General features: G+C 37.4%; 1 protein-coding gene across 2 annotated transcripts in view; it reads left to right on the top strand.

Annotated features, from left to right (window-relative positions):
• Positions 1-3,487: 3,487 nt before the first annotated feature.
• rabgap1l (RAB GTPase activating protein 1-like) overlaps positions 3,488-23,084 on the top strand; it is a 378,634-nt gene continuing 359,037 nt past the window's right edge. Inside the window, exon 1 of one of the 2 annotated variants that reach the window (XM_041277489.1) lies at positions 3,488-3,818. The gene's annotated coding sequence lies outside the window, so the exon portion shown is untranslated. The remainder of the gene's footprint in view (positions 3,819-23,084) is intronic. The other variant, XM_041277492.1, reaches the window with a different exon arrangement.

Below are 23,084 nucleotides of genomic sequence, written 5' to 3'. Positions count from 1 at the left end.
AGACTAGTTTACCTCATGTAACACTTGCTAGCCCAAGATTAGTGCTATTCGTGTCTGTGAAACTTTAGGTTAAAGTTCAGGTCATTTTCCTCAGTGCATTGTTGGGAAGTTATTTTTAAGAAGCAATCGTTGCAGTTACAAATTGTTAACTAGTGACCAACCTTTAAACCTTTATATAAAGCATTTCAAGGAAATCATCAGTGTAATAAGGAAACCCCCAAGCTATATGGAATAGGAAGGGAAGATCCAAAACATGTGTAACATTGGAATTCTGTTCCCATTTCAAATTCTAAATGGAATGGGAATTAATTTAAACAAATCCAATTCCCAATACACTGCTTAAATGATCCTGATTCAATGCACTGTATGTCTAAGTGTTTGTTGGCTACCTCTAATCTTGTTAATTTCTCACTCTTTTCTGTGTCAGGTATACAAAGACTGCAAGGGAAAATACAACATTATTAGAATTAGCCACTGAACACTAAAATACAAATCACATGAACAGCTGATATTAATTTATTTAATCTGCAGAATGTGTTGTGGTTTACACATTTAGAATGTTTTATCATACACGTTCTGAGGGATACGCTTGAAATACACTTGAATGCAACAATTCTAAATGTCTTTGCTTCCAACAGGTTCCCATGGAGACTGCATATACATGTCTGAACTGGGTGCATTGCTTTGGAGACTGTTGCTACATAGTTTAAACAAATCTGTATCTCCAATGTGGAAATATCATTTTTAATGTTCTGTTAGCATCAAATGTTATACCAAATCATTTTGCTGCATAGTAACTATTTTAACCCATGTGATGGTGTTGTTTTTCTGCACTTAAAAGTTGTTTGTTGATTAGAAAACAAATAAACTTTGTTTTGAAGATCTTTTCTTCTCAGAGTAAATCCTTAGAGCGCTGTCTAATGGTTAAAACTGGTACAGATTACACTTTTCTGTGCTATTTGAGAGCTTATCAATATTTTTTGGGGTCTCAATTATCAATAGGTCAATGGAATCCAATAAACAGTAATGGTATCACTTTACATCAAGTGTCTCTAACTACACTTTAATTATAGTGTTACTGAATGTGTGGTAATGTCATAATTACATTGTAAATACACTAGCCCATGTGTGAAATGGGGGTAGTGGGTATCCACTGGCAGAACTGGAGAGACACAGGAATTTATGTATTTACTTACAAAGGACCATGAGACACGCACGGGTGAACATACAACAAGTGTAAAGGTCAAGTAAATACAAAACAAACACTGTGGGAAAAACAGATAAAAACAAAGGGTTGCCATGATATGACCACTATCACTATATGATACGCCCACTATCACGGAGGTCCCACTGCAGGAACCTACACTGACACACCTTGATTATACTGAGAATGAGATTTAATATCTCCTGAACAATCCTAACAGTTAAAACTCAGAGCCCGACACAGGGTGGTCAACAGGCTTCATTCTTTTGTTCTCCATGTTGTTTTGTTCTCCATTGCTCATGGTTACAGAGACAGAAGAGGCCAGTTACCAGCTGCTTTAAAGTATAATGTCTACAAAGAAAGTAAGTTTCAGCCTCTGTTTAATAGCTAATTGTAAGGATGAAACCAAGACAGTAGCAGTTTTTTGGAAAGTACTGCAGTCTTTTATTGCAAACAAAATTCTTTAAAAATGCAACCTTTTAATCTGGTTGGGTATTTCCTTGATTTGCAGGAATCCCAATATTGTTTGCAATCCCAGCAGAGCACTATGTAATTGCATTCACAGGCATGTACAAAATAGACTCTTATATGGAGCTCAGCTCTCTGCCACAGTTAAGACACAACTGAGTCCATTGTGTCTGCTTATATACCTGCCCATGCATCATGTGACCTATCTGGGCAGGTGAGAAGTAAAAAATAAAACATTTTAAAACATAAAGTATTTAGTCAATATACATATATACCATGACTTTTTATGTCTGGAGTTCTGATGCTGCAATATTTAAATATTATATATTTTTTCTAAATATCTGAATAGATAGTACTACACTGGAGGCAAAGGAAATTCTCAGTTTGCTTCCTTGCTCTCCAGGAATCTGTTACTGCTTTACTTCCTTGACAGTTCACCCTAGTAGTGTCTTCTGGGTCGTGTGTTACTGCCTACAAGCATGTCATTCAATAGGGGAAGCAGCTAATTGGTTAGAAACCAGTGAAGGGGTGGGGACAATTTTATCTTCTAAATGAAAGGAACCAAGAAGTGCAAGACAGTTTGAAAGCTTGTCTTACAAACAGGGATTTAGTTAACCTAGTTAAGTACTAGAAATCATGGTTCATCTCATCTCCTCTGACCAACGGGACAGAATCCCAACACTGCCTGTTACACGGGGTATGTTTCTGACATACTTGTTCTACAGGAATATCTATATATTGGACTACAGCAAATTGTGAAGTACTTTTTAATGAAAATGTACATATACTGCTTAAATATTAGGCACCTTGGATATGCAATGAACAGGAATCTACTGCATGTGCGACAACCTAATATGCAGGCACACCATGGCTAAATTGTAAAAATATTGGCACAAAAACAAGCTGGAAAACAATGCTGAAATGTTATCTCTCATCAGCAAAAAAAACCCAAAACAAGTTATTTTAGTTTTATTCTGTAAATATACACACACACACACACACACATTGTTTCTTCACTTTCTAGAATGTATATTCACTGAACAAAACTGCCATTTACAACTCAATTAAAACTAAATTCTCTAAATTCTGTGCAGCACAGCCTCTAAGTGGGTCTACAGGCCCTAATACCTACACTGCACATGAAGTGATCTTATAATATTGTGGCAGACAAAGTCAATCTAAAATGTGGAGAGCAGAGGTCGTGGCTGCCAGCAGGCATGCTGTCAAGAGCATCCAGTCTCAGTAAAGCAAGGACTTGCACAATGAATCTTAGGAAACAAAAACTTATTTCAGACAGAAAAAACCTGCTAGAAAATCCTCTACAATTAAAAATCCAACTTTAAAAAACAAAACAAACAAACAAAACAAAAAACAAACAAACACATTTCTTACCTCCAGGTTACCTCCATGTAAAGGAAAACCTCTGATTTGGCAACACTGCTGTTTAACACGCTGAACTGAAGTACAGGTTCACTTCACCATCCTTACATAGTTTGTATTTACAAATAGATGCGGTGAGCTGCTTTTTCGATGGTCCATGAGTACTACCCACAGTAAAAGGATAATAAAAGACCTTGAGTACAGTTATCTGGATAATTAGCATATGCTGTAGAAATAGGAAACTTCTAGTCAACAGATCAACATATTTCTATACTACAGATATCATGGTAAACATATTTCTACAGATTGCTATAGAGATTAGAAATTGAATCACGGGCATTGACAGTGTTTGCAGCATAACTCACGTACACTTGGCACGACAGCTCGGGAGCGAGCGCGTGTTCGTGCCCGTACAGGTGCTGGAATGTTGTTGACGTTGGGTGCGCAACGTGAACGCGATCGACAGGGAGGTTTAAGGACGGGGCATTTAACCAACTGCACTTCTCTGTGCTTGTCAGCTTCAAGTGATATGCTGCTTCTGGAGAAACAACGGACTAGGATTTAAGTTTGACAAATACGCCAGTCAGTGAACCTGGGTTGGAATTCTCTACCGCTTCGTGGTCTATATTCACTGACGTTTTTTGTGTCAGTGAGCTGGTGTTGTCATTTGGTGGTTTATGACTTTTTCTGCGCCTCACTTCCTGTCTGTGTGACTGCTCAGACAGGCACTGAATTAACTGTGGGTATTACGAAGGCACATTTCAAGGTACAGTATATATGCATTCAAAGTTTCACTTTTAATTATTATTTATTTATTATTATTATTGCAGTTGAGAGTGTACAAATTCTGGCAGTACAATTTACCGCCTGGTTTCCTGCCGGAAGATAGCTTGCTGAAAGAATGCATGCGTTTAAAAATATAATAATACGGTGTACATACTGTGTGGTGTTGCATTTTAAAGCGTTTTGGTGTGTGCATTTTGCTCTCTCTTTATTTTTCTAATTAAGTGCTGCTTTGAGATTTTAAATTACAGACACTTGGACTTATTGCACGAAACGTCTGCCAAAAAGTGGGTTGGCATAGTATACAATTAATGCAATCCCATAACCAGTCTCAGAAAAGTTATGCTCGTTGAGTGTGATGCTGAATTCTGTTGCTGTGAACCATTTTATTCCTTGTCATCTCTCGGGAAAGCCAGATTAAATCCTTCATCAGCTGTCTGTCGATCAACCTTGATACTATACATTCTACTGCCAATAATCTTTTTTTTTTTCATGTAAGACGCATGGTTTCTTCAGAATTGAGCAGTTGACGTTAGTTTCAAGACATGCAGGACAATGTTTTGTTTACAAGTTATATTTTATTCCATAAGAATACTGCTGCCACTTGTTTAAAAATTGTCTGTTCTCATTGAAGAACACCTGTCGGCTGTTTTGCGTGTAAGATGAGTGTGGCAAATTAAACGATTACAAAAATGTTTGTGTTTTCGGTTCGGCTATGAGAAACTTGTCACTGAGTTAACAAGGATTCAATAGCTTGGTGTTCTATTTGTAAATAAATAACTGTCATCTTTGCTAAATATTTTAGTTTATAAACAATGTAGTGGTTGAGTTATAAACAGCAGAATCGTGTGATTGGAATGCATTGTGATCTTGTTTGAGTTGTGCCCTGTTGGAAGCACAGGTAAGCATGGTAAAGGTATAGTAAAGCATGCAATATTAAAAAGAAATCTATAGAGACTGTGGTAATGCATAGTATAATCATGGGAAGAGTGGCAACGTTTCTGTGGTTGACATTTATAAAGTATTTTTGGTTAATTTGCCAAATTCATCTTGTGGAAGATGATTGAGTACTCTACCCTACTTTTCTACACTGTAGAGATAAAGGGACCATTTCTCTTTAAGACTGCCCACTGTGCTGCTTGTGTGGAGGTTTTGTGATGTGGATTACCCAGTTCACAGTGTTAAGACAGGCACGCTTTAGATTTTGTCCAAGCCTCCAATGATGAAAGCCTTTTAATCCCTGGTTTTTCAGGTTTTGGGCATTCTAATGTTATGCTGTGAAACAGACCCACCTAATGCAAGTGTTAAGTAATTGAATAGTTTCCAGAAACACCTGTATTTTAAAAACCTTTTTGTGTTTCATGCAGCTCTTCAATGGTTGCTTGTAAATTACTGTATGCATTCCAGAACATTAGCATTCTTAACATTCAGCATTACCATTACCATTCAGTACCCAACTGTAGTCTGAGTGTGTAGGTGAAGAAATGAAACCTTGTTAATATTAAGCGTTCATGTAAGGGATGCTTAATATGTTTTCCACTGTCACCGTTTCTTTAATATCTCAAATGGTTTGAGATGGCAACTCCATATTTTAAGTATTATGGAAATGTGTCTGGCATATTGTTGTCATATGACCATTTGGTTCCAGGATGATAAACACAGAATGCTCTGATCTTTTGATATATCCTTGTACAAAACTGAAAACTTTCAAAACATTACTTTTTTGGTCCCCTCTGCACCTGTGGTATCTGTATGTTAATAAGTGGAAAATAGAAAAACGCTTGCAGAGGGGGGAGTACCTACAGCTGCACACTACATGTGGTCATTTTTCAAACGTCCTTGCTTCAGACATTCAGCTAGAAGATCCAGCAGTTGGAAACCCATTTTAGTTGGAATAGTTAGGCATCATGGTGAATATAAGCAGTAATAAGAATAGAATATTTCAAAGCACACATAAGAGACTGTGTTAAAATGTAGGATAGATGAGTTATACAGTATGATCTCTTTCATTGTAAATCTGGTTAACCAAAATTAACACTTATAAAGTCAGATACAATAAACATTAATACATTGATTGGGTTTCTGCGTCTGCTTTCGCCACAATCTGAACCCCAATAAAGGCTGTGTGGGCAACACCGTTGACAGCATACTTCATGTATCATATCACTGCCTCCATAATGGAACTACTGTATCTGTAGAACCGTCTGAGATAACTGGCAAATATTTAGCAGTTACCATTCTGCTTAATTAGGCTGGACGCTGGGTCCTGTGCCTGTTTAGGATTGCTGTAGGTGTTCCCCACATTTAATCATTTTGCCTCATCCAGGTCACACATCCATTCAAAACCAGAATACCGTCATCCATGATTTGAAAGGGGCGTGAGCTGTTCTAAAAAGCACTTTTAACTTTATAATCACAGGAGGATGATTTAGGTCTGTAGTAATTGTTACGCTTTTGATCTGCCTTGTTTGTTAGTCTTTGCCCTCATCAGTTTCACACAATTATTCTTATTTTCTGAAGATGTAGACTTACTGCCACCAGTCAGATTGTGAAATTACTTGTTTTCGATCAGGTCTTTTTTTCTTTTTGGGGGGGTGGGTCGCCGCAACCCGGTATAAATCTCTGCATTTTTGTAAAATGACTTTACACTTACTTCAAAGCTGAAATGCACTAATTTATTTAACGCCATGGCTCAAATTTGAACTTTTGGTATTATAAACTAAATCTACTTCTTAGACATCAGAACAGTGTAAAAACGTCAAAACACAAAATAGTTCAAGTGAACAGCCTTTTCCTCACATTTCAAAGAAAGATAACGTGAGGAAATGGCTGTTCACTTGAACTATTTGTTGTTCTTGTATTTTACACTAAGTGCCCTTTAATACCTAGTTCGTTTATGAAGTTCTGCTTTGCAAGTGAATTCTAAGTGAACTAAAATGTTGCAATTTTGCTTCAATTGGTTTCACACCAGAAGATTTCAAACAAAATGCATTTTTCCTCCAAGCCAGTTCAAGCTCACCTTCTCGATTGTAATCGCACTAGAATGCGTTTGTTTTCGTACTGCAATTTTTTAAGTGAATCTGATTGTCTGGATTTGTGCACGTGACCAAAATGATATTGTAGCGCTGCTGTTGCCTACCCCTGTGCACGCTACAATATCTTCCTGTTAATGCCCAGACGGGTGTTCATTACTAAGCGTGGAGGGTTCCGACTGTACAAGGCTTGCGATATTAGTACTATGTATGTACATTTTGTTTATTCAACATCTGCTGGTAGAATGTCAGCACGAGAGCCGGATAATAAATATTGTTGAGTAACACCGATGTTTTCGTGCTGCTTTATGTCCAAGGTGGAGACATTTTCAAAGGTCACAAATAAGGAGGAAAGCTTTATTTTTTCAGTTTGTCGTCTGTTGCATTGCCAGTGGCATTATCCCGACATCGGTGAGTTGTATGCAGTCTCTGTTTATCAGCCTTTCTCGTCTCAATATGGTTGTATTGTAATGACACGTAAACGCTGAAAAAGTGTGTCAAGGCAGAAAGAACAATTATGCGAGAGACCAAGCTATTTATATATGTAACATAAAATATATAATTATAATATATACAGTGCTCTGGCAGAATAAAATGAGCATTGGAAACAATGTTATTCTCTGATGTATTTAGTTTAAGAAATATTGTATATTAAACTATACTTATTTAGCAATGATATGTTTTTTAAATTTCTTGAACACTCATTCATGCTGCTGAGTATTGTAAAGAGCCAATACTTCAACTTCAAACACATATCATTGCTAAATAAGTATAGTTTAATAAATTAGTGAATAACATTATTTCAAATGAAGAGTTCCAACACTTTCTTCTGCGACTGTATATATAAAGACTGTACACATACATTATGCCTACTTTCATTTAATAATTTAGTAGCTTAAATGTAATACAACATAGTAAAATAATTTTGCATTATTTACCAAACCAAAAAGAAACAATAGAACCAGTAATAGTGCTTTACATCTACAATTACATTTTTTTGCCAGGAGTATCTGGGTTCAGCACCGGTCATCTGTGTGGTGGCAGCACATAAATGACAACGGGACAGATAATAATGCATTACATATAATATAATTGGCACAGATAATAATGCACTACATATAATATAAATCGAGCCGAGACCACCCTTCCAGATGAATCATAGGCCTCTTATTTTGTGCACACTCTGATGAGAAACTAATATTTGACGTCTCACATCTGCACAAATGAACCAAAAGTGTTAAATGAACTCTAGTGCAAATTATCCTCTCCAAACTAACTAGGTGTGAAATGCTTCTAAATCTTGTTATACAAATACATTAGTAATAAGACAGTTAAGTAATCATCCCTTAAATCTATAGTTTTAAATGCTTAAAGATTAGCTGGATGGGGAGTTGAAACCCCATCCATGCTGTAAAACAACAATACCAAACACAAACGAGTACATTATAATAATAGTAATACAAAATAATATAAATAAACCCAGGTGTGGGGTACTCCGTCACAGAAACGTAATGTGAGGAAATGGCCGTTTTTCATACTGTTTTGATGTCTAAAAAGTGCATATTGTTTATACCGAAAGTTCACTGTTAAACCATGGCGAGGAATAAATTAATAGCGTAAGTATGGACAGTGAAGGGCTGACACATTCGCTTAACTGACAGTAATGCAAAATCTGTCATGACAAGGGGAGATGAAGGGAGGTTTCAGTTCTGAGTGACTGCTTTGTAGCATTGTTTGTTCACCACTGTTCACTCTTTTGAAAATGAACTTTCCCTGCATTTTTTAAACTCAAGCCTGTGAATGTGAGAGTATGTCTGTACACTTGTTTTAAGCACTCGCCCACAGAACTACTGAGACACAGACCAACTAGTCCTCACCAGTTTTAATTTGCCTCAGGCGAACATTTGTTTCTAACCCTGCATAGTTAAGAAACCGCTTAAGGTGTCACCAAATCTACAAATCCTATTTATCCTATCTATTTCTAGTTTCTACTGTCTAAGTTGGAATTTAACCCATTCTGTGAGTTGTATTCTAAGACCAAAAATTAACTTATATCTAAATAAAACGTTTTTAAACTCAGATCAGTATGAGCAAATGGCAAATAATAGTACAAAATATTATTTATAACCATATGGTTGTTGTAAGGAGCATAGCATGGTTTGGCTTCCAGCGTTTTCCTTGGAAACCTATTGACAAATTGCAGGGTTTGAAATTACAGGATAGCAAAGCAATTAACTCCTCTTTCAACTCCTCTCTGCAAATACAGTGCTCACCCATTATAACGTGCCCCGTTATAGTGCGGAATCGGTTATGACACGGTATGGTCTTGTCTCCCATTTACTCCATAATGCATTACAGTAGCCCTGTTATACTCGTTATAAGGCGGAACACAAACAGCATGGTCTTGTAACTATGGCTCCCAATTATAGCATTATAAAGGATGAGCACTTTATGGTAGTTTGTGTTCCAGCCATTGCTTCCTTATTGTGAACATTATTGGCAGTGGTAAAGCTGGTCTGCTTCTGGGTGGAAGTGATATTTGGGTCTGTGACAGGGTTCACTGCCCAAATTGTTACCGGCAGGGAAAGAGACTCTATTAATAACAAATAACCAAAAACAATGAACAAAATAAACATTTAAACAAAACAGTATCCACACTATCTACCCTGTAGATTCAGGCTGAGCCTCTGCTTACAAGGAAACACAGCTTCACAAAACCCCCCTTAGCACCAACAGTACACCACACAGCAATAACCACCTTCACCTCTATCGCCAACATTAACCCTAACATTTAACCTGTGATCGCCCTTTTTATACCCTGCTCCAGCCACATTCCCACGAGTATCTGCAGGGAGAAATTTAACCCCCTGCCAGCCCAGTATTCTCCACACACACCCATACATGTGCACTGGCACGGCTTTCACCCTGGCATGGTCATTGTAGCTTAAGTGGACCAAATTACGGTGAAATGTTTCATCAGTTTTTGGTTATAAATGTTCGGAAGAGGTGTATAACAAATGCCCCACATGGTAAGAATGTAGCTTAAGCTAAAATGAGTGGAGCTTGTATGAGTTTGAAAATCTGCCACTGTCACTGCTTCAACCTAATGATAAAGACCTGGGGATGTAGTGGGATGACTGTCTTTGTCCTTTCTTTTTTCTGTCACCCTAAATTTTTTGCATATTTGGAGAACAGCAATTGTCATGAAACTTTGTAGTAACAACATTTGTTATACATTATTGATAATATCGGGTTCTGGGGATATATGGGTGTCTGTCTCTTCATCCATGTTTGTCACACATTTTTCATATATCTGGAGAACCGCTTATGAAATTGATTAAACATGTCATTGCTAATTCGTATTCCATAGTATGCTGTACATACATTTACTATATGTCATGGTTGTATTTTTTTTTCATACTAATAGCTCTAATTTTGAACTTAGTCGTGACGTGGGATGTATGTTATTGACAGGGTTTTTTTTTTTTTTTTTTTTTTTTTTTTTTTTAAGTGTAGCCCCCACCTAACCAATCTCTCTACCACCACTGAGGTGGATAATGTGCTAGAATTTCAGACACACTTTTTATGTATTAAGCCCAAAAAAATTGATTTTAAACCCTACCATCTCCGATTTATACCAAACTTGTTTTTAGGGTTGTTTCAGTCAAACAAGCTCAAATGTACATTTTTAGACTACTGACTTTTGTTCATTTTTAGTCTACTGTCCAGGTGTCAAAATCTAGAGGGTCAAAATATTGTTGATGGCTACCACCCCCCTTTAACGTTAACCAACCTTTTACTGAAAAACGATTTGTGCTACAAACTTGTGGGAGATGTCATTTATTGGACACTGCATAGCAATTTCAACAAATTGAAAGACAACAAAAGGAAGTTGCACCTTAACAGAGTTTTTGACCTTTGACATTGGGGTGAAATCCCAAAAATACAAAAAAAAAAAAAAAAAAAAAAAATTACCAGGTCAAGGTCTTGGCGTTGTCTGTGCAAAATTTCAGGAAGATAGTATTTTTATTTGCTTTGAAAACCGTAACCCTAACCCTAACCATAATACTTCCATCCCCCATGAGAAAGAGTCAGCACCTTTTATTCTAGGTGAACAATTACCTTTATGTGACATAGAGGTGTTACTCGCACTGCTATCATAGTAATGAAGTAAACTATGGAGGATGTTAATCAAGGTTTTGCACTCGACTCAGAATTTGAAAACTTCCCATTGATGTAGAGTAAAATATGTGCCTGGAATTCTTTCACTCCAAACTCCTCACCCCAGTGAAGGAAAAACTTCCCTACCTGAGGACAATTCATTACTTCAGTGATAGTTGTGCTGCCCAATACAAAAAATTGTTTAATTTCATAAATATCTGTCACTGTAAACTGGACTTCAAGTTGGATGCAGAATGGAGTTTCGATCTTTCAAGGCAAACCTTGACCTTTTCTTGGTAAGTTTTTGAGAGGTTTTTTTTTTTCAAATGGATTTTTTTATAGATACTGAGGGGAGGAAAAAATGAAGAATACAGTATTTTTTTAACCACTTATTACAACTATAATTCTCTTCATACTGTTTGTAGGTGGTCCCTGAGATAAAATTAACAAATAATTAAAATGAAAATGTTACTGTTAAATTTTTCTTAATGAACACATACCATTCAGTGTTTTGGGGTGCCATGTACCCCAGGGGATGCTTGGTTTTTGTTCAGAAAACACCAATGTGTAGTATTCCTCTATTTAACTTGTGCTAAATGATGTACAACCAAGTTTAATCACACTTGGGCAAGTGGTTTTAAGTGTATTGTATTTCCTATAAATGTTTTAATAATTAACTTTTTACAATGTATTTTGAAAGAGGAAAGCAACAAGCACCTGACTGAAGTGATGTGCACAGTATTGTGCACAACCAGTATTTCAGGTTTGGGATACAGTATGTTGGCACATTTTGCAATTTGTGCTGCTAGGACATGAATGGGCTGTATAAAATTATAAGGAGTGTACCATTGCACAGCTATCCCTTAAACTAACATTAAAAACTCATTGTGCATTGATTGGATTTTGCGATTTTGTTGGTAGTTGATCCATTCAGTAATATATCATTGAAGAAAGTATATGTGGCAGAGCACAGCTCTGCCCTTTAGAAATTTGCAGGGATGGGGTTAAATTCCCCTACCTGCCTGGGTTCATTGTGTTCAGGTGGCTGGGGTTGATTAGATGATTAGTTTAACGATCAATCAGCGCCCAGCCACCTGACATAAAAGGAGGCCTCTGCTTCTCATTTAGGGAGAGGGAGCTGAGGAAGCAGGTTGGTAGTTTGTTTGTATGTTTGAAAAAGTTTGAATCCAGTGAAGGCATTGCCCAGCCTGGAAATTGTTATTTTTGCTTTTTGTCTTGCTTTATTTGTGTTTAAATCCCTTTATTTTGGCCCTTGTGCCCTTTCATTTTTGTGTTTATTTATAATAAAATAGTTATTTTTTTGAACTACAGACTGTCTCTGGGCCTCTATCCACTCACCAGCCTGCCACAGTATAGTTATAAAATTAGAGTGATTCTCTGTTAATGACATTCTTAAAGGAAAGTTGGTATACCTGAATAGATGCTCATATGCTGTTCAAATATCAAAATAATTCCATACATCTTACCTGTTTTGCACTTCCATGTGCTACCTTGGTCTCAGATTTGCAGTTTTGAAAGAATAGTAGAAGAAACATGTATTTTCATTTTAAAAGCATTTAAGAACTTTCTTTAATCTAAAGTAGTACCTGTTTCCATGCCTTATTCTCAAAATGTCTGTTACACTTTCACTTCTTGGGTCATGTCACCACAGCAGTGCCTTCTGTGTCAAAGCGATTTCATAATTGGACATCTGAGTCGTACTGATTGGAAGTGCATGGAATTATTTTGTTAACTACAGTTCTTTTATTCAGCAAGCCATTTCACAATCCATTGGTTGCTCAAAATGTATAGCAAACCTTTGGGTGGAATATTTAAACTTCATTTTAAAATGCGTTTCTGCAATGGTGACTGCCAAGACATCGTAACAACATTCAATATCATACTGTAACAGGGGTGTGATAAGGGTGTGGGACAGGGGCAATTATAATCTCCTAAATTAATCCCTATTTTACAGTTGTGGTTATCCCGGACTACACATGGTGATAACTCTGCTCGCCCTGGTTCACACACACACACACAGCCGTGAGGGTTCTCTACAGATTCATCACCAGGCTTATAAAGAACAAAGAACTGGCTCTCTAGGGCCTATATGTATCATTTGTGCGTGTAGACAAGATCCAACTCCTACCAAAGTGGCTAAAGATCCTCAATCTGTGCAATATGTAAAATGACAACATTCTCTGTAGGATATTGATGTAAGTAATTTTTCCGTTGTATACCAAATATGCTATTAATATTGTTGTTAATATTCTTATACTGTAAATGTTGGTCAACACCACCATGATTATTACTTAATAAATAGAAGGTAATGTTTTTGCGACTCCCTTGCTTCAGTTGTGCACTGGTAATTACAGAAGATAAGTTGTAGCAAGTGTGTAGGCTATTTAGAAAGAAAATAGCGTCGTTTTAAATGTACATTTCTGGGTGCAAACAACTTGGGGAGATTGAGATTTATTAACACCTATTCCTTAGAAACATGCGTACGAGTGCCTTGCACAAGATTAATAAATGATGATTTAATTGTACATGCAACAATTGCAAACTTTATGCTTGCTAACAAATTAAGTAATTTATTCACGCACAAATAATAAATATAGGCTCAGCTCCTTTTTGTAGCATGTGGCCATAGTTAATTGATAATCAATAAATCAATTAACACATGGCCACATTCCACACTTTTTTTAATTAAGGATTGTAACCTCCAACCATATCTAGGGCTGCAATGAAGGGTACATTTTGACCTTCGAAGGTTCAGACCTTCAATGGTACTCATTTGCATAATTTATTGGTGACGACACCATAGCTACTTGTTTATATTTAATTGAAAATGTTATTATTTCACAGGTAATTCATATAACTGGAACAAAACATTCACATGTAGTTATGTAGTTTAAAAATATGTTATATAGAGCAGTAATCATTTTTTTGTAATTGAAATAAATACATGTTGTTTATTTGCACGTAATTGATGCTGCTTGTGATATATACAGTAAGCTTGCATTGCAAATGCACCAAATGCAGCAGACAAAGCTTTTTTTAACAGTCACCTTTCCAAGCAGGTTATCAGTCACATTTTACTACTACTAAAAATATTAATAATAGTATTAATAATAATACAAACTTATGCTTGCCAAGTGACCCCGGAGATTGGCTGAGGAGTTTCGAGACTTTCAATACAGCTTACACTATCCAAAGCTTTGCTGTTGAGATGGCGAATGGTTTTGAAATTAAAGGTTTGCCTCTGGTTAACACAAGCTGGAGGAGGGAGGGGCAGATGATGCTTTGTTTCGTAAATTAAAATTATTAGTATTGGCTTATATTTTGTATGTTTCAAACATTATTCTGCCACAGCACTTCTCTCACTCTGTCTTGTACACTGATAGGGCTCTCAGTTAACCCCCCAAATAGCAATCGATTAATCGGGCACATAAAATTAATTGTTCAAATAATGATCGGTTGCACCGCCCACATAACTTTGTGCCCCCACCACCCCCCCACCAAGACGTGATTATTTTAATATCATTGCTGTTCAGTAAACGCTTGTGCACAACAATTGTATGCGATGGGTAATTAACTGTAATGTAGCTTTCTGCATGGTACTCTGGTAGTGCTGGCAATATTATGTTTTATCTAGAGATGTGTGAACCGGTTCCTTTTTAACCGATTACCCAGTTCCTGCTTTGGAACAGAGTGAGTACTATTATGTTTTTAATAAAACTAATTATTACAAAACATCAAACAATTAATTATCAAAGACATCTAATTTCTGTCAAAAATTCATTTGATAATTAATTGTTTGTTTTGTAATAATCAGTGTTATTAGAAAACACACGCACTTATGCCCTGTTCACACTAGTATTTTTATACTGCTATCTTTGCGGAACTGTACTGAAACATCTGTCCAGACTGGAGTTCTTATTTGTGTCGTACCGATTGTCAAAAAAGAGCAGGTTTCTTACCAGTACTGTTTCAATACAACTTGGTTCAGTTTAAATGTGGACAGGTAAACAAACAGGGAATTGGCAGTTAAGTCTGTTGGAAAACATGGATTGAGAATTGATTAGGGGTTTGCTACGCATGTGGACTAGCAGAGCTATACTGGTGTTCTTTTCTGAAAAGAGACTAATATTGCAGATAGCAGACTGTTTGGTTCAAATTGCATGTACTGCTAACCACTGATAGAGACGATGCGTCTACAAACTGCCCAACAATGACTGCAAGCTAATGAGATAACAATGCTGTGGACTAGAAGGGAACAGGCTCTAGACTTCAGAGAGATCAAAAGAGATAATCCCACTGGCATCAAAGGGGGTCGCAAGGAGATAGTGTGAAGAATGCACTGAGTTCAGAGGTTGTCACATTAGACTACACAGACACACACACACACACACACATACATACAGACACACACACACACTAAATTAACAGAATAAAGTGTTGTACCTTGACCATTGGTTAATGTCAGAGAAAGGGGAGGTGGACCATCTATACAGAAGGGTATTTAATGTCATGCAAACATTGTAATATTGAGTATTGTTTGTCCTGTACCTGGGACCAGACTCCCTGCATATTTCAATAAACCGAACAACTGATTGAAGGAAAGGACTCTGTGCATTTTCTTGAATTTACTTAATCACCATCTATTTTTTGTAAGTTACTTCAAAGTCAATATTCTGAAATACGCGCACGTTTTGCTTTACAGTTTAAATTCTTTAACAGCTTTACATTTTACAGTGAGCAGAACCTGTATCATGGCTACACCAAAAAATGCCAAAAAAGTGACAAAATAATCTCCACAAAATTAGTGATGAGGTAAAGTGTTCTGCAGACCAGTGCCGCTCTAAAATAAAATCCTTTTTTTTTTTTTTTTTTTTTTTTAAATTTAGTCGTCTCCAATTAGCTTACCCTGGTTTTCTCCCCAGTTTAATGTGCCCAATTATTATCTGTATCCTCGGCTCACCGCTCACAATCCCCCCGCTGACTCAGGGAACAGAGGCTGGAGCATGCATCCTCCGAAACGTGCTCCTGCCAATCCATCATTTTACACACTGCGGATCTACAGTGAGGCCACCAGACCTATAGTGCCAGAGGGCAACACAGATCTGCTGGTTCCACTGCAGAACCACATGTGCCGCATCGACCAAAATAAAATACTGTACATGAACAGGACGGCACAACATGCTGTATTGCATAACAGCAGATCCATTTCTGACAGTTGTGATAGCGGTCCTCATAGAAACCAGTTCAGAACCCAAGCACTGTCTTATTTAAACATGCATGAATGTGGACCGGTATATCACAACTGTATCGATATTGAAAAGTGAGTTAGGATAGAAAGTGGTTTCGTACCGGTATATTCTATACTGAAACAAACTGTATTAGTATCGTACCGATACAAATGTAAACAGGGCTTTACTTAGACTATATAGTTGCGTTTTGTTGTTCTTGTTTTGGACTGCTGATTGATTATGGCTGTGATGAGTTTAATTTGAATTTCTTTTTCTCTGTGATTGAGGTCTTTCAAATGGTTTTTATACTGATGTAAAACTGTAGCACTATTGCTTGTTTATATGTAAGATGCCACTGCCCCCCCTCCCCACCTTTTGCCACACTGTACTTATATCGACTTGATGTGGGCATCAGTGAGGAAATGCACGAGCATGCAGCCCCGTTTGAAAAATACATCATAAAAACCAATTATTCCCAGGTTCATATTCCAAAAAAACTCCAAAGAAGAGAAAACTATATACAGTCTGTTTTCTGATAATTTATTTAGCTGTTGTTCGGCAGAAATGGAAGCTTGTCGACCTGCTCTGGATCCAAGGAGGCACTCTTTTTGTTTACATTGTATACACAGAGGGTGCGTACTTACAAAGCGTTTTCAAAACTGATTTGCACACCAGCAGGAAAAGAGCATGCCCACTGCTTGTCTTTGTAGAAATACTGTAAATAGCAAGACGGCGCATTTGGTGCCGTTTCATTGATAAACTTAAATGATGTTACTTTATTAACTATATTGAATTATGAATGGAATAGATTGAAAAATGCATTTAATTGTAGCAGCCCTATACAGTAGGTATTCAGTATATTTTACTGAAGCACCACAACTGCTATGGCTTGGTATCCTCCCAGTGTACCCTGGTCCATGCACCGCAGCGGCACCGTATAGAGTTGCTATGTATAACGATTTGGTAGTGGATTTTAATACTTTTGTTTACGTAGTATGCATTATACAAATTAAAAGATTGAATTTTGCATGTGAGTGACATTTAATGTGTGTTTTATAGTACAGTGTTTACAATATTCACACATTGTCAAATGGTTTCTGTTAACAGAGAAAAAAAAACAAACAACAAAAAACACACAGTGCGTGAATGCCACCTGATGAACCTTTGAAGGTTTAAAACTACCTTTGAATTCCTGGCTATTGAACAAACCTTCAAACCTTTTAACACAGCCCTAGCCATATCTATCAATTTTTTTCAACAAGTAAACTTAATTTTACAACTCAAAAAAACACAAAAATACACTATTTACATATAGCCATACATGCTTGTGGTAAATTGAAGAAATACCCCACCCAGTTTTTCATCATTGGTAGTAAATGGGTAATGCGCCACATGATTTGAACAGCATACACGCGTCCTGTCTATTGAAGTACAGTATGCTAAGATGTTTAGTGAACGAGTGTGTTTGAGTGAGGAGAATTATACAATGACAAGGCTTGTCCTCTTATTAATTTAGTGGGCTGTGTGATGCCATAGCTGTGGCAATGTACTGAGATATTGCCACGGTTCCGTATAAACCAAATTGTTGTCAGTTGTTTTTAATTTAAAATGAGCTCGTAGAAATGTGTTTAATTGCAATGTGGCACTCCTGGGTGTGTGTTGTAGATGGGTATCGCTACTTCTCGTGCGGTTAAACACACTTGGCTTTGTCTTCAGTCCCACAGTGACACACACCCTGTCGTGCTATATTGCTCTTTAGTTGTTCGTCATTCTATGGGAAAGCAGTGAGGGTTTATGCAGCTATAAAAAGCAGCACTTCTTGGCATACACTGACCTAATTAGTACTACACCAACAGTATGATCTTATTCAGGAATACTTATCTTAAACATGAACAGTAAATTACATATTTTTAAGTGAAAATAAAAACCTTTGTATGCATGTTGAAGTTTTTGTTTTCAAAGCTTTTGTTGGAGAGTATAAACAAAGGTATGGCAGATTTGGCAGTTAGGCTATCTTATGTCTTATCTGTTTTCTGACTAACATTTTTTTCAACCTTATAATTCACCTTTTGTATAACAGTCCAACTTCCTTTGTTAGACTAACTACATCAGCAGAAGAATTCAGTAACATTTACATATTTATAATCTGTTCCTTATTCCTCTTGGTATGGATTAGTTTTGTTCTGCATTGAGATCTATAATTTAAATACTGATCCTAAACTGTATCTAGTTTGCATAGTTGACTGTTAGTTGAGGAGGTTATAGAAAGAGGCAGACAACCAGCACATTACCTTGGAGTAGTGTTTTTCAAAGGCTGAAATGAAAAGCCTACCAGGTGAAGTAGTAGGATCTGAAACACCCCCCCTCCACCCCCGGAAATGAAGAGCTAACAAGGGACGAGCCTTGATCATCTTGTTCCCAAACTTTTTTTCTGTTCTAAAGATACAATAAGTACTGAGATATGCAAGTTGCAATACGGATATATATCATGAATTATATAATGTTGCATTATATAAACTCCTATAAATTCTTTAGGAAATATATGTTTTGATCCTGTTATTCAAGTAGCTGTTGAAGATTATGTCTTGCTGTGCGTGTCTTGGCCATATAATACTCAGTTCTGTAATAACTGCCCCCTTTACAGAGGGGTTTAATAATTTTGTTTAAGCAATAAAATTTTTATTGTATTTCAAACCCCACTCTACTAATGAATGTGCAGTATATTTAATCAATTCCAAAAATAAATAAATTAATGATTTGTTGCAGTCATTTAGATTTTTTATACTAGTGCAGTAAATTTTTTTTAAGACTTTTATTCAGCAGCGAGAGTGGACAGCGAATTTTAAGTTTGTCCGCGAATATTTATCAAACAACAGAGGTTCTGTATCTAGTGAGAAAATAACCCTTACCTGTGATCGTTTTGAAGCTTGCTTTATCTCCCTGTGAGTGTCGTGGTCATATTTGACTTTTTTACACTAAGGCGTCTGTCATTCCTGATCTGTTGGACTGCTGCTTGTTGGAGATGATGATTTTGTTGTTGTTTGTTGTTTAAAAAACATGTCAGTAATTTTTATTTGTTTTGATGCCATGTTAAAGTGCTTCTGCCAATTAACATCCTGGCTTCTGCCTGGTTATGTTGCATAATCAAGCTAGAGTGCTTTCATTGGGCAAAGTAAAATGTGTGGGGGAAAAAAAAGAATTTGCACACACTCTTTTACAGAATTTTTTTAATACTTTCGCCACCGGGGCGAACAAGGTGAAAATTATTTGAGCCACACAGTAAAACATTACCATAACCCTGGTTCCCTGAAAGAGATTGACAACCATTAACGAATGGGAAGAGCCTCTCTGACTGTCAATCACTGAGCATATATAAAAAAGCTGCCCTATCAGGGCCCTGTATTGAGGGGGAAGTCCCTCCCACCTCCTGTTGAAGAGGCATGTCCTCACAGTAGCACATCACCATTTTCTCTCTCGCTTCACTGAGACAGGTCGGATTGCGTTTGCTTTCTTGTAACGAAATTGGCTGGTTTGTTGAGTTTTACCCGCAAATTAATAAAATTCCAGGGTAAAATTGCGCTTTTGAGCATTACTGAGAGTGTTCTCGTCTAATTCTCACGTCAGTTTACTGACTAGAGCTGGTTTCGACCCCTCTTATGAGATTGGCGGCGGCCATTACTGTGCTGTAAGGAGACTGCAGGCTCGCGGCGTCGTCCTCTACGCCGATTTAATCGGTCACAGCGACCAAAAAACAAAAAAAACAGCTCTGGCCTAGTGACCGTCTCAAGCGTCGGGCTTTCCTAGCGCAGCTGCGCTTGCCCTCGGCGACCATGCTGACTGAATTGGCTGCATACCCAAACATCGACCGCGTTTTTTCCCGCTGACTGCGAGGTTGAGTAAAACGGCCCCTACCTGGCCCTGATTGACTCGGCACTGGTGTAAACATCTTCGGCGCCACCTACAACCCGGCACCGACTGTGCCTACCATCGGCACCAACCTTGGAACAGGTCCACTCTGCACCGACTGTTCGGCATCGACTGCGCTCTCCTCGGCACGGATTTGCAGTGTTAGCTCTACAGTAGTTGTTATCTTAACACAGTAAATAACTTTCAGTTCCTTTTGTATTTTTACATTATTCTTAACCTTTTTTTTTGTAACACACAGCTGTCAGCCCAACACCTGTAGACCCAACAACCAGGACACCTTCTCTGACTCTGCAATCCACCCAATAGTTACATTTTTACTGTGTAATGTTTTAATTTAGTTTTGTCTCCCTTTTGATATAAAATTGTTATCCCAGGTGTCTTTTATTGGGCAGTGGAGCAAGCTTTAATAGTCTATTTTCTACTGTTGGAAGAATGTTTTTTTTTTTTTTTATAGCTATCAAGAAATGAGAAATTATTATAGGAAGTTATATAGTCTTACAGAAACAGGATCAAGGAGGTCCTCAAAGTTAGGATACTATGTTACTTGTAAACACTGCAGTGGGTTCTGTAACACTAACGCTTTGCGGGCCATTTATTCAGTGCCTGTCAGACATGTCAGGATCAATTTATTTTCACACGCGCTGTTTTATTTTACACGCGCTGTCCCCCCCCCCCCCCCAAGTAAAACTGCTTTAAAGGGCATTGACATGCTAAGCGACATCAGTTCTGCATCTCCAGCCAAGCACCACCCTGTGTTCGCTGTATTTTTCACATACCTCTTTATAGACATGCATACTGATAAATCCTCTCCTGATCACTCATTTTATCACCAAATGCCTCAATAATGTGATCCAAGTCATTATTTTATTACTAGGTAACATCTCAAAAAGGTCTGCAAATGTCCGTGATATTCTTTGAGCGCTGGATGCGGAAGCAGCTACCTCCTTTGTTTATGTCTGCTTATCTCTGTATGGCGCAGCTGCTAGGGCTATTGCTCGCCCCCTTTTTTTTCTGTTTCATTCGGCTCCTATCGGTCTCACTCGGCCATTGAATGGTTTTCTCGGCTTTTTCCAGAGAAAAAATGACTAGAAACTTGTGCTTTACGTCTTTTCGGTGATATCAGACAGGGTCCGACATTGGACTGCAAAGGGTTAATCTTGTAATATTGCAAAAGTTACTTCCAGCATAATATTTTTCCAACAGTATAGCAAGTTAGGGTGTCAGACTTTATCCTTGACAGGGGAATGTGGGTGCAATGCCAAAAAACAGCAGGGCCTCTGGTAAAATTTAAGATGGACCATCATATTTTTGTGCATCAAATTACTTTACATTGGTAAGTGAATGGAATAGGTCACCCCGTATTGTTGTTGCTACAGTAAGTGTTTGTGATCCTGTAAGAGCAGACTACATTCTGGGATAAATCAACTACTTGAACTAGACAAGAACTTATGGGCCAAATAGCCTACTGTCATTTGTCAATGTTATAAGAAGTTGTTAGATGCTGGTTTTATAACACTTACATTATTTTAACCTTGTCAAAAAATGTAGGCAAACTTTTCACTGTTGCGAACATAAGGGCTAACCATTACTGTTGGAAGGAAAAGGCAATTTGTCACATAAGAAAACGATTTAGCACCGTGAGCCAGTCTGCTTCCACTCTGGCAGACTTCTTTTAGACAGAACACAGTTGGAAATTAAGTGGAGATAGACTTTGAACAGAGGGAAGGAGGCACGTCTGCACACAGAGAGGGGTGAGGGTATGGAATGGGTTACCTAGTCATGTTGTTGAGGCAAAATCACGTGGGTCCTTTAAGACCTAACTTGACAGTTTTGAGATCATTGGAACTGGGATGGGTCGAATGGCTTCCTCTCGCCCAGACATGTTATTTTTCTATAGTGTTTACCAGAAATACATTATGTTACCTTTGCTGTGTTCCATGTTATCCATTTTGCAGTGTAGTATTTGTAAACACATTACTGACTCTTTTTACATTTGTAATCACACATCATGGGTCATAAATCAACTGGACAGTACATTTCTTAACATTTCCAGTAATCGTGACAATTGTCTTCTATCATCTCAGTGTATCCAAATCCTGCTACCTTCTGCAAGAATGCTGTCTTTCTGTTCAGTACACCACTAATTGCAGACAGAGCACCAGCATTGTTTCGGTGGGGGGCATGAACAGGATACGCAGTGATGGTTAGAAGAATCAAATCTCTTTCTCCTGGTGACTAAAAAAAAAAAAAATATATATATATATATATATATATATATATATATATATATATATATATATATATATATATATATATATATGTATGTATGTATGTATATATATAAAAACTATCGAAAGTGTTAAAAAAAAAAAAGAGATATGGACAACACGTGATACAGCAAAGATAAAGTAATATGTTATTTGTAAACACTGCAGGAGGGTAATACTTTGAGTCTTGTCAGTGTCGACTTTGTCTTTTCTTGCAGATGAGCATAGGTTTGCTCATAATTTGCTTTTGCTTGTATAACAACTGTAAGCTTTGCAATGCCAATACTTTAAGCGCTGCACAGAATGTTCTTATGTCAGGGTTATTTACTGAAATATTTTGCAGGAAAGAAAACCCCACCAGATTTAATATTCAGGGAGACAAAAACAGGAGTAGTCCGTCATACCACATAAAAATGGACTTACAGTAGCATTTACAGAACTGCATTATTCATACTGTACAGTATGCTCTGAACTGGAGTACATTTGAACATACTAACACTGTACACACTTCTTCATTGGAAAGAGCAGTTTCTGTACATATCTTTTGTTGTCATGGGTTTAAGAGTTCCATAGTTGTTCACAAGAATGAGGATGGCCAAATAACACACAAAGC

This window comes from Polyodon spathula, chromosome 18 (assembly GCF_017654505.1).
Source record: "Polyodon spathula isolate WHYD16114869_AA chromosome 18, ASM1765450v1, whole genome shotgun sequence".
NCBI classification, from domain to species: Eukaryota; Metazoa; Chordata; class Actinopteri; order Acipenseriformes; family Polyodontidae; genus Polyodon; species Polyodon spathula.
This window is presented reverse-complemented; position numbering and strand designations above follow the sequence as displayed.